Consider the following 14,611-nt stretch of genomic DNA (forward strand, 5'->3'; position numbering starts at 1 on the left):
GTCTTATTGCAGAGGTAGCATCCTATCACAGTAGAACCCTTGAAGTCACTGAGCTCTTCAGAACAACCCATTTTGTATCACAAATGTTTGCAAATGGAGACTGCATGGCTAGGTGTGTGACTCAGCTGTAGCTGACCAAACTAAACAATATATATATAAAATATACATAACATTAATGGCAAACTGGCAAGAGACAAATACACTGTGTGGACAAAAGTATTTGGCCACACCTGTTAATTACTGAATTCAAGTGTTTCAATCAGACCCCTTGCCTAAGGTGTGTCAAGTCAAGCACCTAGCCATGCAGTCTCAATTTGCAAACATTTGTTATATATATGGCAACATGTACCGATGGCAACTACTAATGCATGCTGATAAACATAAGGCGAAAGCCATACATGGAAATATGTTAGAAAAAAAACATAAAATACATTCATAAGAACATAGATAAATATTGAAAAACACATTTCTGACCGGAGTGACTGCTGACTGAACAGATAAATCACCTTTATCACATTAATCAAGCCTCTTGTTAGCCTGGTCTGAAACAGACAAGCTGCAATCATGAACTGAATATAGTCTCAAATAAATGTTCTGCCATTTTAGTGATTTTTATTCTGTAGCAGTCCCATATGGTCTAGCGGTTAGGATTCCTGGTTTTCACCCAGGCGGCCTGGGTTCAACTCCCGGTATGGGAACATGTCTTGGTGTTTCTTGTTGGTAGAGCCATTAAGGCTCAGTCATTCCTAACGTTGCTATGTGTTGTTCACTCTGTCATAATAAAAATAAGCTGCTTTTAGGGAGAAATAACTGAACCCTTTTTAATATGAAACTATTACTACTACTTTTAAATCTTTAAAAATGTGTTTTAAAATTTAAGATTTGTCTTGGTTTCTCTCTTCAGTTTCAAGAACTGCACTTGCTATCCAAGCGCTGAAAATGCAATTCTTGGAGAAATCTCCCAAATGTAAAAAAAAAAAAAAAGGTATTCCGCATCCCAGCATGGATTTGTCACTGGTGTTCCCCAAGGTCTTAGTGTCTTAATGGGATATTCTGAATGGATTTTTGTTGGGATTTGTGAAACAGACCCCTGGTCTGATTTGGCAGGAAATGAAATTCTCAATCTGCTGGATTCTGGCACAGAATCATCAGATTGTGCTGTTCTCCAACTATAAATGCAGTGATATATCTTTTAGAATGAAGAAGAGAAAGAGGAAGGATTTTGAACAGATTCCTCAAACAAAATGACAATAATTAATGAATATTTCCTCTCAATTGTGTGTGCTGTTACTATTTGTGTCATTTTAGCTCCCAGTGTCCCCACCAAGGTTATTATAGTTAACGAAAACTAACAAAATAACGAAAACTAGAATTGAAAACTGAATTAAAAATAAAAACGAGTTTTTAAAAAAACAATAACTAACTGAAACTTTATTTTGTGGTCACAAAACAAACTAAAACTAACTAAAATTATAGTGAAAATGTCCTTCGCTTTCGTATTTGTTAACTTTTTTCATACGTAAACCTTTTTGGTTGATATGAAATCTATTTAATCTATCTGGTTTTATGACTTAATAAACTTTTTGGGGCTGAGATGGATCAGACAAAGGAAATAAAGGCAACATTTATTGTGACCTTATTGAATCTCGCACCCAACAAATACCCCATTACAAAAAAACTAAAACTAATAAAAACTAAACTAAAACTAAGCACCCCCCCTCCCCCAAAAAACAAAAACCTGAATTAAAACTAGCAAACATACTCTAAAAACTAATTCAAACTAACTGACTTTGAAAACAAAAATTGACAACCAAATTAAAACTAAAACTAACTAATAAAAAATCCAAAACTATTATAACCTTGTTCCCCACAGGAATCATTCAAGTGTGGGAGTATTTTACTACCGAATTAGTTCACCGGGTCATGGTGACAACATATTGTAGCACTACGCTAAAATAGTGTTTCCCTGACCTACAGAGTGGAAGGGTCAACTAAGAACATGGAAGGGCGGAGTGAAAACAGCAGTCACCTCTCACATTACTCCCTGTCTATTGTCTGTCCTTACATTAGTCTGCAGGGCAGCACTAACCCCTGACCTGCTCTGTAAAAATACCCAAAAAAGAAAAGGGAGAACGGGATGATACAGCGTGGGATTGCTTACTCCTAAAAGGTTTCATTGTGGTAACTGAGGAAACATTAGCTGGGATTGAGATTGCCTTGGGAAACGCCTGGCACTACATTTTTGTGTGGAGCTTGGGCCATGTCCTGCCTGCTGTCTGGAGATGGAGGGGAGGGAAGTTCTTCCATGTCATGTTAACCCAAAGAGAATTCAGTGTGGGGGAGAGTGCTCCACAGCCTCCTGACGGGTGATCTTTTTATTAACTCCATGGAGTTTTGGGCTATTTGTCCATTTTTGAATCCTTTTCATCCTGCCTGTATACACCACTTTATGTTTAAATGCCATGTTGGTATATTTTTTTTCTCAGCACAACATCACCTATATGACCTAATAATAATTGATTTTTTATTACTTTTGGTGACTCCAGAGGGTTAAACTGCCAATTACTGGTGTATTCACGCAGTTATCTCACATGTTACCATTAAAACAAACTATTGAAACATGCATTACTGTGCAGAGCCCCGATGGTCAATGTAAATGCTTTCATTAGGAAGTTAAATGAAACAATTGTTATCCATGATGGACAAAGACGTGGACAAACTTGTCCCATTGCCAGGCTGATGGACACATCTGTGCAAGGCTACAAGTAGGTGTTACATCACTGGCTGCTGTGGATGATTTATCTTTAAGATTTAAGATTTTCACAGAGTCACAGAGGTAGGACTGAGAGAGGACAAACACAAACACATCTTTGTGAGGGCCCTCATTGAAATAGTGAATTACCTAGCCCCTTACCCTAACTCTTACCCTAACCTTCACCATCACAACTAAATGCCCAACCCTAACCCTAACATAAACCTAATTGTAACCTTATCCTTAAAACAAAGTCTAAACTCTCAAAAAAGCCTTGAAAGAAGTGAGGAGTGTGGCCGAAATCTCCTCACTTCACAAAAATGTCCTCACTCTGTTGGTTAAAAACGTGTTCCGGTACTCACTATGTAGGAAGTACAAGAAGCACAGTTATTGTTGAATTTTACCTTTATTGGGATTTCCACCCCTCTGCCCCCACTCTCTGTCCTCATCTGTTATTGTTCAGAGGTAGCAGCACTGCACACTAACTCACTAGCCATTTTTTGGTTTTCAGGTGCTGTAAACATTTCCAACCTAACAGCAGGCTTCACCAATCAGAGATGCACTCTTCTACTTTAGGACTGTGGGTAGTGTGGTACTTCTCCATGGCATATAGAGTAAAAAGTCAAATGTTTTTCTTAATGCAAGGTTGATTTCTTATGGACTTGTTGCTTTTAAAGGCGAAAATACCATGTTATCATTATCTTGTAGTAAGCTTTACTTGGGTGGCTGCAAAATCATGGCTAATAATCAAAAATCCTAATTCAGAATATGAATGGGATTTTCACCTCTGGAACCTGGCTAGTTGAGCTGGAAGGCCTGCCAACTATTACTGGTCAGCTACAACAGCAACAAAGGGAAAGAGTTGTGTAAGATGAAGATGATGTGTCGTGTTGCTCCTCTGTTGTAATCTATGTGATTGGAAACACATCCAACATTCTAATGCACATTCAACAGCATCACACTGCAAAAACAGGTGTAAAGACTAGATAAAAACACTAAATCTGAGGGAAATGATCTTGCTGCATGGACAGATACTTTCACTTGACAAGATTCCTTAAATTAAGATTGTTTAATCTAGAAATAAACCGATTATTCGATTATCAAAATAGCTGACGATTAATTTAATAATCGATTATTGTTCAATTAATCGAATAATTGTTGCAGTTCTACACCCATCTACTCTGCTAACAAGTATTGGGTGCATCAAACTTGATATATCTTCTTCCTCTGTGCCACAGAGCTCCATTGTTGTCTAAAATCTATGAAAAACACATCAATGAGACACACTGTTCCATGTTTCCATGAACACATACACCATTCTGCTGCAATGAAACGGTCCCAAATTAATCCCACTTAATCTCATCATCCATATCTTCTGTTTGTTAATCTACAATTTTTGGTGCCATGTCACTTTTCCCACTGAATTTCTTAATAATCACCACACTGCAAAAAGGTGTGTCTAAAAACAAGATAAAAACACTAAATCTGAGCGAAATTGCTGCATGGACAGATAATTTCACTTGACAAGATTCCTTAAATTAAGATTGTTTAATCTAGAAATAAACATGTTGAACGCTTTAAATAAGAAATTAACTCTTAAAACAAGATCAATTAAAGCTGCAAGCAGCGATGAACTGGTCCGAGCAGAGTGCACTGACAATTATTTGTTTCTGACCAAGATAAAAAAAAACCTTTAGATTTAGAAGTGTTCAATAATTTATCTTGATTTAAGAGTTAATTTCTTATTTCAAGTGTTCAACATGCTTATTTCTAGATTTAATAATCTTAATTTAAGAAATCTTGTCAAGTGAAATTATCTGTCCATGCAGCAAGATCATTTCCCTCAGATTTAGTGTTTTTATCTTGTTTTTAGACACTCCTTTTTTGCAGTGTACCTAGATGTGCCGATCACCAGGACAAGGAAAAATGCAAACTGGAGCTAAACTCCTTATCCCCTGAAAGTTTGGCAGGGCTCCTGTGCTAATTCAGGATTGGCCAGTGGCCATTCTAGGGAGCGTTTTAGGAAAGGCTCAATTTACATCAGCAGTGCCAGCTGGCAGAGCTTTATAGCTGGCGTTTTCAGTCCAAATATGTTTTCCTTTATTTACTGCTTGCTTACTATAACACACAGTGATCAGTGGCTGCATGTGACACCTTGGAGGAAAGGACGTATTTCGTCTCTTTGGAGTTTTGGGCTATTTTGTCCATTGTTGAATCCTTTTCATCCTGCCTGTATATACCACTTAGAAAATGTTTAAATGCCATATTGGTATATATATTTTTTCAGCACAACCTCACCTATATGACCTAATAATAATAGATTTTTTATTCTGACTTACTGGATCAACATTTTGAACCAAAAAGCAACAAAGAAAAACCAACATAAATGTGATCTTGTGATTGTGTGTGATCCTGTCATCCAACTCTGGTTTTTAGTGGTGTGTTTAGTGTCATAATTTTAGTCACTTGGTGTATTTTTTTATGTCATTTTGTTTCTTTTTTGTTCTTTTTGGTCATTTTGTGTCTTTTTTAGTCATTTTGTGTCTTCTGTGTATTTATGGTCATTTTGTGTCTTTTTTGGTCATTTTGTTCTTTTTGATCATTTTGTGTCTTTTGTTGTGTCTTTTTTGGTCATTTTGTGTCTTTTTTAGTCATTTTGTGTCTTCTGTGTTTGTTTGGTCATTTTGTGTCTTTTTTGTTCTTTTTGGTCATTTTGTGTCTTTTTTGGTCATTCTGTGTCTTCTGTGTTTTTTTTGGTCATTTTGTGTCTTTTTTAGTCATTTTGTGTCTTTTTTGGTAATTTTGTGTCTTTTTGTTCTTTTTGATCATTTTGTGTCTTTTGTTGTGTCTTTTTTTTTGGTAATTTTGTGTCTTTTTTGGTCATTTTGTGTCTTTTTTAGTCATTTTGTGTCTTCTGTGTTTATTTGGTCATTTTGTGTCTTCTGTGTTTGTTTGGTCATTTTGTGTCTTTTTTTGGTCATTTTGTGTCTTTTTAGTCCTTTTATTTAGTCCAACATAAAATGTGATTTTGAATAATTTTTTTTTACTTTCAAAACACTGTCATGCTCAATAAAAAAAATGTAAATGTTGCAAATGTGAACAAAGGTGTCAAATCTAACATATAACAGGGTTACATCCAGTTCTATCATTTTATACTAAATATATTTGAGCTTGTCTCCAGTTTTACTTGGTATATCATCATCAAACCGAAACTGGCCTCATTGAGTTTACAGCCAGAACTATAGAGGTAAATTTACAGTAGGGCTCCACGCTGCTTTGTTTTCTAGTCTGGATGGCATGAAAAAGGTCATGATTTGGCACTTTCTCTCTCCTCACATGGTTTCATTGCATCTTTTCATGCATCCCCAGCTGGAAGGAAAAAGTCAGGCAAAATGTAAAATCAATAACTGTAATATTAATTAATTAACTAGAAAATTTCTAAAGAAATTTTGATTGTGTGCTTGCCTCTGGACCGTCATTCTCGTGGCTCAAATCAACAGTCAAACTGGGACTCTGTCCTGAGTTCACAGACACCTCATACAAGTCTGTAGGACAAACGGTTCACAAGTTAGTAAAAGGGGGCGTGGTCACTCAAAGGGGGCGTGGCTTGAATCAGCAGTTAAAAAGGGACTCTGTCCTGAGTTCACAGACACCTCATACAAGTATCTAGGAGAAACGGTTCACTAGTTATGAAAGGGGGCGTGGCTAATCAAAAGGGGCGGGGTTATCAACCACCAGTTAAACAGGGACTTCATGCCGAGTAATCTGACACCTTATACAAGTTTCTAGGACAAACGGTTCATTAGTTATGAAAGGGGGCGTGGCTAATCAAAAAGGGCGGGAATTTATGAAATATTGTTATGTGTAAGTGGTCAGTGATGAACCATCATCATGCTTGGCAAGTTTGAGGAAGATTGGACAATGTATGGTCAAGTTATAAGGTCTCATGTTTTATGAAGTCTGTTCACTTAGAGTAAACTGACAGTTATCAGTTAGAATGTCTGTGTTGGAGGAGGGAGGGGGGAGGGGGGAGGCTTTGGTAGCTAAGCAACCACGTGGCCAGGTGGAGACGACCAATAAGAGCAGAGCAATCAACTGAAATTAACTGCTGTTGGAGAAAGTTCCGCAGACAGAGGGAGACAAACTGAAAATTCTGGCCTCGAACAGAAAGCATTTTTGGCAAAACCATAATACCTATCATTGATCCGACTTCACTTTGAGCGTCCTGAGTTCTTCCTCAACATCTACATATGTTTTTTTTTAAGAAAGATGAAAAAATAGCTTTGTTAGAGCGATTTAAAAAAACTGTTAAATTTTTTTTTTGAGAAATCTTCCTTCATTTTTAATATGGGAGCCGATGCGGCAGTTGGTGCATTTTGTTTGAGCATCTGTGCGTCCTGCGCCCAAACTATAACTCTGACAGCTTTACCAGAGGATTGTGAGTGAGAGGACAAATTTTCCTACGTTTCTATGTATAAATTATTTCTGTAGAGTGAAATTTGCGGCCTGGAGCGCAGTTTTCAAATTTATTTTTTGACAATTCTTTCTCTCCCTCTACACTCTGTTTGATGACTTCCCCACTCTAGACTCTCCATAGGGTTACATTGGGGGGATTTTTTGACGTGTTTTTGCCCAATAATTTGAAAACCGTATGTCGAAACCCTTAGAAAAGTCATAGCACACTTGTCATGGGCGAGCCGGTCGGTTTGATACCTTTTTTGTGTATGTGCGGCCAAAACTCTGGGAGGAGTAGTCGGCCGAAAAAACAACACGGAAGAAACGGAAGAAAAAGAATAAAAACTAGAAACAAAATTCCAGGGAAATTTTGGAGTGCCACGGGACTACTGCCGGATGATTCTCGTGGTTTAAATCAGCAGTTAAACAGGGACTCTGTCCTGAGTTCACAGACACCTCATACAAGTCTGTAGGACAAACGGTTCACTAGTTAGTAAAAAGGGGCGTGGCTACTCAAAGGGGGGCGTGGCTTCAATTACCAGTCAAACAGGGACTCTGTCCTGAGTCCACAGACACCTCATACAAGTCTGTAGCACAAACGGTTCACTAGTTAGTAAAAAGGGGCGTGGCTACTCAAAGGGGGGCGTGGCTTCAATTACCAGTCAAACAGGGACTCTGTCCTGAGTTCACAGACACCTCATACAAGTCTGTAGCACAAACGGTTCGCTAGTTAGTAAAAGGGGCGTGGCTAATCAAAAGGGGCGGGGTTATCAATCAACAGTTAGACAGGGACGCCATGCTGAGTAATCTGACACCTCATACAAGTTTCTAGGACAAACGGTTCATTAGTTAAGAAAGGGGGCGTGGCTAATCAAAAAGGGCGGGAATTTATGAAATATTGTTATGTACAACTGGTCAGTGATGAGCCATCATCATGCATGACAAGTTTGAAGCAGATTGGACAATGTATGGTCAAGTTATAAGGTCTCGTGTTTAATGAAAGAACGCCATATCTGTTCAGTGAGAATGTCTGTGTTGGAGGAGGGGGGGGGGGAGTAGGAGGTTGGGGGAGGCTTTGGTAGCTAAGCAACCACGTGGCCAGGTGGAGTCGACCAATCAGAGCAGAGCAATCAACAGAAACTAACTGTCACTGACAATGCTTTGCTAATATGAGCAGCCAGAGTTGGACAAACTGAAAATTCTGGCCTCGAACAGAAAGCATTTTCGGCAAAACCATAATACCTATCACTTATCCGACTTCACTTTGAGCGTCCTGAGTTCTTCCTGAACGTCTACATATATTTTTTTTTAAGAAAAATGAAAAAATAGCTTTGTTAGAGCGATCTAAAAAAACGGTAAAATCTGATTATTTCAAAAATCCTCGTGTGTTTTTAATATGGGACTCAATGGGGCAGTTGTTGCGTTTTGGTGGCACTTCTCTGTGTCCTGCGCCCAAACTAAAACTCTGACAGCTTTGCCAGAGGATTGTGAGTGAGACTACAAATTTTCCTACGTTTCTATGTACAAATTATTACTGTAGAGTGAAATTTGCGGCCTGGAGCGCAGTTTTCAAATTTGTTTTTTGACAACTCCTTCTCTCCCTCTACACTCTGCTTGATGACATCACCAGTCTAGAGTCTGAACATTCCGCGCAATACACACACATGGGAAAATCGCCCTCCCCATTAGTTTGGGAAAATGGAAATGTTTTCGCACTTCGTGCGAAAACTATACGTGCAATCTCTCTGAAATTTCAGAGGACTAGAGTTAAATTCAGGCCCTACAACTTTCTAAATCGGTTCGGGATTTTACGAGCAACGGTTTGCGAATGGCGAGGCCCCAAAGTTGGCGCAATGCGTTCCGGATGGGCCAAAAAGTGCACGTTTGTGCACGTTGTGCGAAAACGTGCGCGCCGATCGCTAATAAAAGTCATTCCACACGATTCCCGATTAGGGCGCAACTTTTGACGTTTTTACTTTTCGCGATTTCTCAAAGCTGTGAGACTAGTTACGCGCCAAAGTTTTTACGGAAGAATAATCTATAACTAGAAACAAAATTCCAGGGAAATTTTGGAGTGCCACGGGACTACTGCCGGATGATTCTCGTGGTTTAAATCAGCAGTTAAACAGGGACTCTGTCCTGAGTTCACAGACACCTCATACAAGTCTGTAGGACAAACGGTTCACTAGTTGGTAAAAAGGGGCATGGCTACTCAAAGGGGGCGTGGCTTCAATCACCAGTCAAACAGGGACTCTGTCCTGAGTCCACAGACACCTCATACAAGTCTGTAGGACAAACGGTTCACTGGTTAGTAAAAAGGGGCGTGGCTACTCAAAGGGGGCGTGGCTTCAATCACCAGTCAAACAGGGACTCTGTCCTGAGTTCACAGACACCTCATACAAGTCTGTAGGACAAACCGTTCACTAGTTAGTAAAAGGGGCGTGGCTTATCAAAAGGGGCGGGGTTATCAATCAACAGTTAGACAGGGACGCCATGCTGAGTAATCTGACACCTCATACAAATTTCTAGGACAAACGGTTCATTAGTTAAGAAAGGGGGCGTGGCTAATCAAAAAGGGCGGGAATTTATGAAATATTGTTATGTAGACAATCAGTGATGAGCCATCATCATGTATGACAAGTTTGAGGCAGATTGGACAATGTATGGTCAAGTTAAAAGAGTTAACTGTTTTCAGTTAAAATGTCTGTGTTGGAGGAGGGGAGAGGGAGGGGGGGGGGGGCTTTGTAGCTAAGCAACCACGTGGCCAGGTGGAGTCGACCAATCAGAGCAGAGCAATCAACAGAAACTAACTGTCACTGACAATGCTTTGCTAAAGTGAGCAGCCAGAGGTGGCCAAACTGAAAATTCTGGCCTCGAACAGAAAGCATTTTTGGCAAAACCATAACACCTATCACTAATCTGACTTCACTTTGAGCGTCCTGAGTTCTTCCTGAACGTCTACATATATTTTTTTTTAAGAAAAATGAAAAAATAGCTTTGTTAGAGCGATTTAAAAAAACTCTTACATCTGATTTTTTCAAAAATCCTCACGTGTTTTTAATATGGGACTCAATGGGGCAGTTGATGCGTTTTGGTGGCACTTCTCTGTGTCCTGCGCCCAAACTATAACTCTGACAGCTTTACCAGAGGATTGTGAGTGAGAAGACAAATTTTCCTCCGTTTCTATGTATAAATTATTTCTGTAGAGTGGAATTTGCGGCCTGGAGCGCAGTTTTCAAATTTATTTTTTGACAATTCCTTCTCTCCCTCTCCACTCTGCTTGATGACATCACCGCTCTAGAGTCTGAACATTCCGCGCAATACACACACATGGGAAAATCGCCCTCCCCATTAGTTTGGAAAAATGGAAATGTTTTCGCACTTCGTGCGAAAACTATACGTGCAATCGCTTTGAAATTTCACAGGACTAGAGTTAAATTCAGGCCCTACAACTTTCTAAATCGGTTCGGAATTTTACGAGCAACGGTTTGCGAATGGTGAGGCCCCAAAGTTTGCGCAATGCGTTCCGGATGGGCCGAAAAGTGCACGTTTGTGCACGTTGTGCGAAAACGTGCGCGCCGATCGCTAATAAAAGTCATTCCACACGATTCCCGATTAGGGCTCAACTTTTGACGTTTTTACTTTTCGCGATTTCTCAAAGCTGCGAGACTAGTTACGCGCCAAAGTTTTTACGGAAGAATAATCTATAATAATAATAATAACTAGAAACAAAATTCCAGGGAAATTTTGGAGTGCCACGGGGCTACTGCTGGCGATTCTCGTGGTTTAAATCAGCAGTTAAACAGGGACTCTGTCCTGAGTTCACAGACACCTCATACAAGTTTGTAGGACAAACGGTTCAGTAGTTAGTAAAAAGGGGCGTGGCTACTCAAAGGGGGCGTGGCTTTAATCACCATTCACACAGGGACTCTGTCCTGAGTTCACAGACACCTCATACAAGTCTGTAGCACAAACGGTTCACTAGTTAGTAAAAAGGGGCGTGGCTACTAAAAAGGGGCGTGGCTTCAATCACCAGTAAAACAGGGGCTCTGTCCTGAGTTCACAGACATCTCATACAAGTCTGTAGGACAAACGGTTCACAAGTTAGTAAAAGGGGGCGTGGTTACTCAATGGGGGCGTGGCTTCAATCAGCAATTAAACAGGGACTCTGTCCTGAGTTCACAGACACTTCATACAAGTCTGTAGAACAAACGGTTCATTAGTTAGTAAAAGGGGGCGTGGCTAATCAAAAGGGGCGGGAATTTATGAAATATTGTTATGAAGACAATCAGTGATGAGCCATCATCATGTATGACAAGTTTGAGGCAGATTGGACAATGTATGGTCAAGTTAAAAGAGTTAACTGTTTTCAGTTAAAATGTCTGTGTTGGAGGAGGGGAGAGGGAGGGGGGGAAGCTTTGGTAGCTAAGCAACCACGTGGCCAGGTGGAGTCGACCAATCAGAGCAGAGCAATCAACAGAAACTAACTGTCACTGACAATGCTTTGCTAAAGTGAGCAGCCAGAGGTGGACAAACTGAAAATTCTGGCCTCGAACAGAAAGCATTTTCGGCAAAACCATAATACCTATCACTGATCCGACTTCACTTTGAGCGTCCTGAGTTCTTCCTGAACATCTACATATATTTTTTTTTAAGAAAAATGAAAAAATAGCTTTGTTAGAGCGATCTAAAAAAACTCTTAAATCTGATTATTTCAAAAATCCGCCTGTGTTTTTAATATGGGACTCAATGGGGCAGTTGTTGCGTTTTGGTGGCACTTCTCTGTGTCCTGCGCCCAAACTAAAACTCTGACAGCTTTACCAGAGGATTGTGAGTGAGACCACAAATTTTCCTACGTTTCTATGTATAAATTATTTCTGTAGAGTGAAATTTGCGGCCTGGAGCGCAGTTTTCAAATTTATTTTGTGACAACTCCTTCTCTGCCTCTACACTCTGCTTGATGACATCACCAGTCTAGATTCTGAACATTCCGCGCAATACACACACATGGGAAAATCGCCGTCCCCATTAGTTTGGAAAAATGGAAATGTTTTCGCACTTTGTGCGAAAACTATACGTGCAATCGCTCTGAAATTTCACAGGACTAGAGTTAAATTCAGGCCCTACAACTTTCTAAATCGGTTCGGAATTTTACGAGCAACGGTTTGCGAATGGTGAGGCCCCAAAGTTTGCGCAATGCGTTCCGGATGGGCCGAAAAGTGCACGTTTGTGCACGTTGTGCGAAAACGTGCGCGCCGATCGCTAATAAAAGTCATTCCACACGATTCCCGATTAGGGCGCAACTTTTGACGTTTTTACTTTTTGCGATTTCTCAAAGCTGTGGGACTAGTTACGCGCCAAAGTTTTTACGGAAGAATAATCTATAATAAATAATAAACATGAGCAATAATAAGAGATGCCTCGTGCTTCGCACGAGGCACTCATCCTCACTGCTTGCAGTGAAGATGAGTGCCTCGCTGCTCAGCCGTGGCACTAACTAGAAACAAAATTCCAGGGAAATTTTGGAGTGCCACGGGACTACTGCCTGATGATTCTTGTTGCTTAAATCAGCAGTTAAACAGGGAGTCTGTCCTGAGTTCACAAACACCTCATACAAGTCTGTAGGACAAACGGTTCACTAGTTAGTAAAAAGGGGCGTGGCTACTAAAAGGGGCGTGACTACTAAAAAGGGGCAGGGTTATAAACCACCAGTTAAACAGGGACTCTGTCCTGAGTACACAGACACCTCATACAAGTCTGTAGGACAAACGGTTCAGTAGTTAGTAAAAAGGGGCGTGGCTACTCAAAGAGGGCGTGGCTTCAATCACCAGTCAAACAGGTACTCTGTCCTGAGTTCACAGACACCTCATACAAGTCTGTAGGACAAACGGTTCACTAGTTAGTAAAAAGGGGCGTGGCTACTCAAAGGGGGCGTGGCTTCAATCACCAGTCAAACAGGGACTCTGTCCTGAGTCCACAGACACCTCATACAAGTCTGTAGGACAAACGGTTCACTAGTTAGTAAAAAGGGGCGTGGCTACTCAAAGGGGGCGTGGCTTCAATCACCAGTCAAACAGGGAGTTCTGTCCTGAGTTCACAGACACCTCATACAAGTCTGTGGCACAAACGGTTCACTAGTTAGTAAAAAGGGGCGTGGCTACTCAAAGGGGGCGTGGCTTCAATCACCAGTCAAACAGGGACTCTGTCCTGAGTTCACAGACACCTCATACAAGTCTGTAGGACAAACGGTTCACTAGTTAGTAAAAGGGGCGTGGCTTATCAAAAGGGGCGGGGTTATCAATCAACAGTTAGACAGGGACGCCATGCTGAGTAATCTGACACCTCATACAAGTTTCTAGGACAAACGGTTCATTTGTTATGAAAGGGGGCGTGGCTAATCAAAAAGGGCGGGAATTTATGAAATATTGATATGTAGAAATTGTCAGTGATGAGCCATCATCATGTATGACAAGTTTGAGGCAGATTGGACAATGTATGGTCAAGTTAAAAGAGTTAACTGTTTTCAGTTAAAATGTCTGTGTTGGAGGAGGGGAGAGGGAGGGGGGGGGAGCTTTGGTAGCTAAGCAACCACGTGGCCAGGTGGAGTCGACCAATCAGAGAAGAGCAATCAACTGAAATTAACTGAAGGTGGAGACATTTCTGCCACACTGAGCAGCCAGAGGTGGACCAACTGAAAATTCTGGCCTCGAACAGAAAGCATTTTCGGCAAAACCATAATACCTATCACTGATCTGACTTCACTTTGAGCGTCCTGAGTTCTTCCTGAACGTCTACATATATTTTTTTTTAAGAAAAATGAAAAAATAGCTTTGTTAGAGCGATCTAAAAAAACGGTAAAATCTGATTATTTCAAAAATCCTCGTGTGTTTTTAATATGGGACTCAATGGGGCAGTTGATGCGTTTTGGTGGCACTTCTCTGTGTCCTGCGCCCAAACTATAACTCTGACAGCTTTACCAGAGGATTGTGAGTGAGACCACAAATTTTCCTACGTTTCTATGTACAAATTATTACTGTAGAGTGAAATTTGCGGCCTGGAGCGCAGTTTTCAAATTTATTTTGTGACAACTCCTTCTCTGCCTCTACACTCTGCTTGATGACATCACCACTCTAGATTCTGAACATTCCGCGCAATACACACACATGGGAAAATCGCCGTCCCCATTAGTTTGGAAAAATGGAAATGTTTTCGCACTTCGTGCGAAAACTATATGTGCAATCGCTCTGAAATTTCACAGGACTAGAGTTAAATTCAGGCCCTACAACTTTCTAAATCGGTTCGGAATTTTACGAGCAACGGTTTGCGAATGGTGAGGCCCCAAAGTTTGCGCAATGTGTTCCGGATGGGCCGAAAAGTGCACGTTTGTGCACGTTGTGCGAAAAC

General features: G+C 40.6%; 1 non-coding gene across 1 annotated transcript; it reads left to right on the forward strand.

Moving 5' to 3' along the window:
* Positions 1 to 626: 626 nt before the first annotated feature.
* On the forward strand, positions 627 to 698 carry trnae-uuc (transfer RNA glutamic acid (anticodon UUC)). The gene has a single exon. It is a non-coding gene; the product is annotated as a tRNA-Glu (tRNA).
* Positions 699 to 14,611: the final 13,913 nt, after the last annotated feature.

The sequence above is a fragment of the Centropristis striata genome, chromosome 14 (assembly GCF_030273125.1).
Source record: "Centropristis striata isolate RG_2023a ecotype Rhode Island chromosome 14, C.striata_1.0, whole genome shotgun sequence".
NCBI lineage: Eukaryota > Metazoa > Chordata > Actinopteri > Perciformes > Serranidae > Centropristis > Centropristis striata.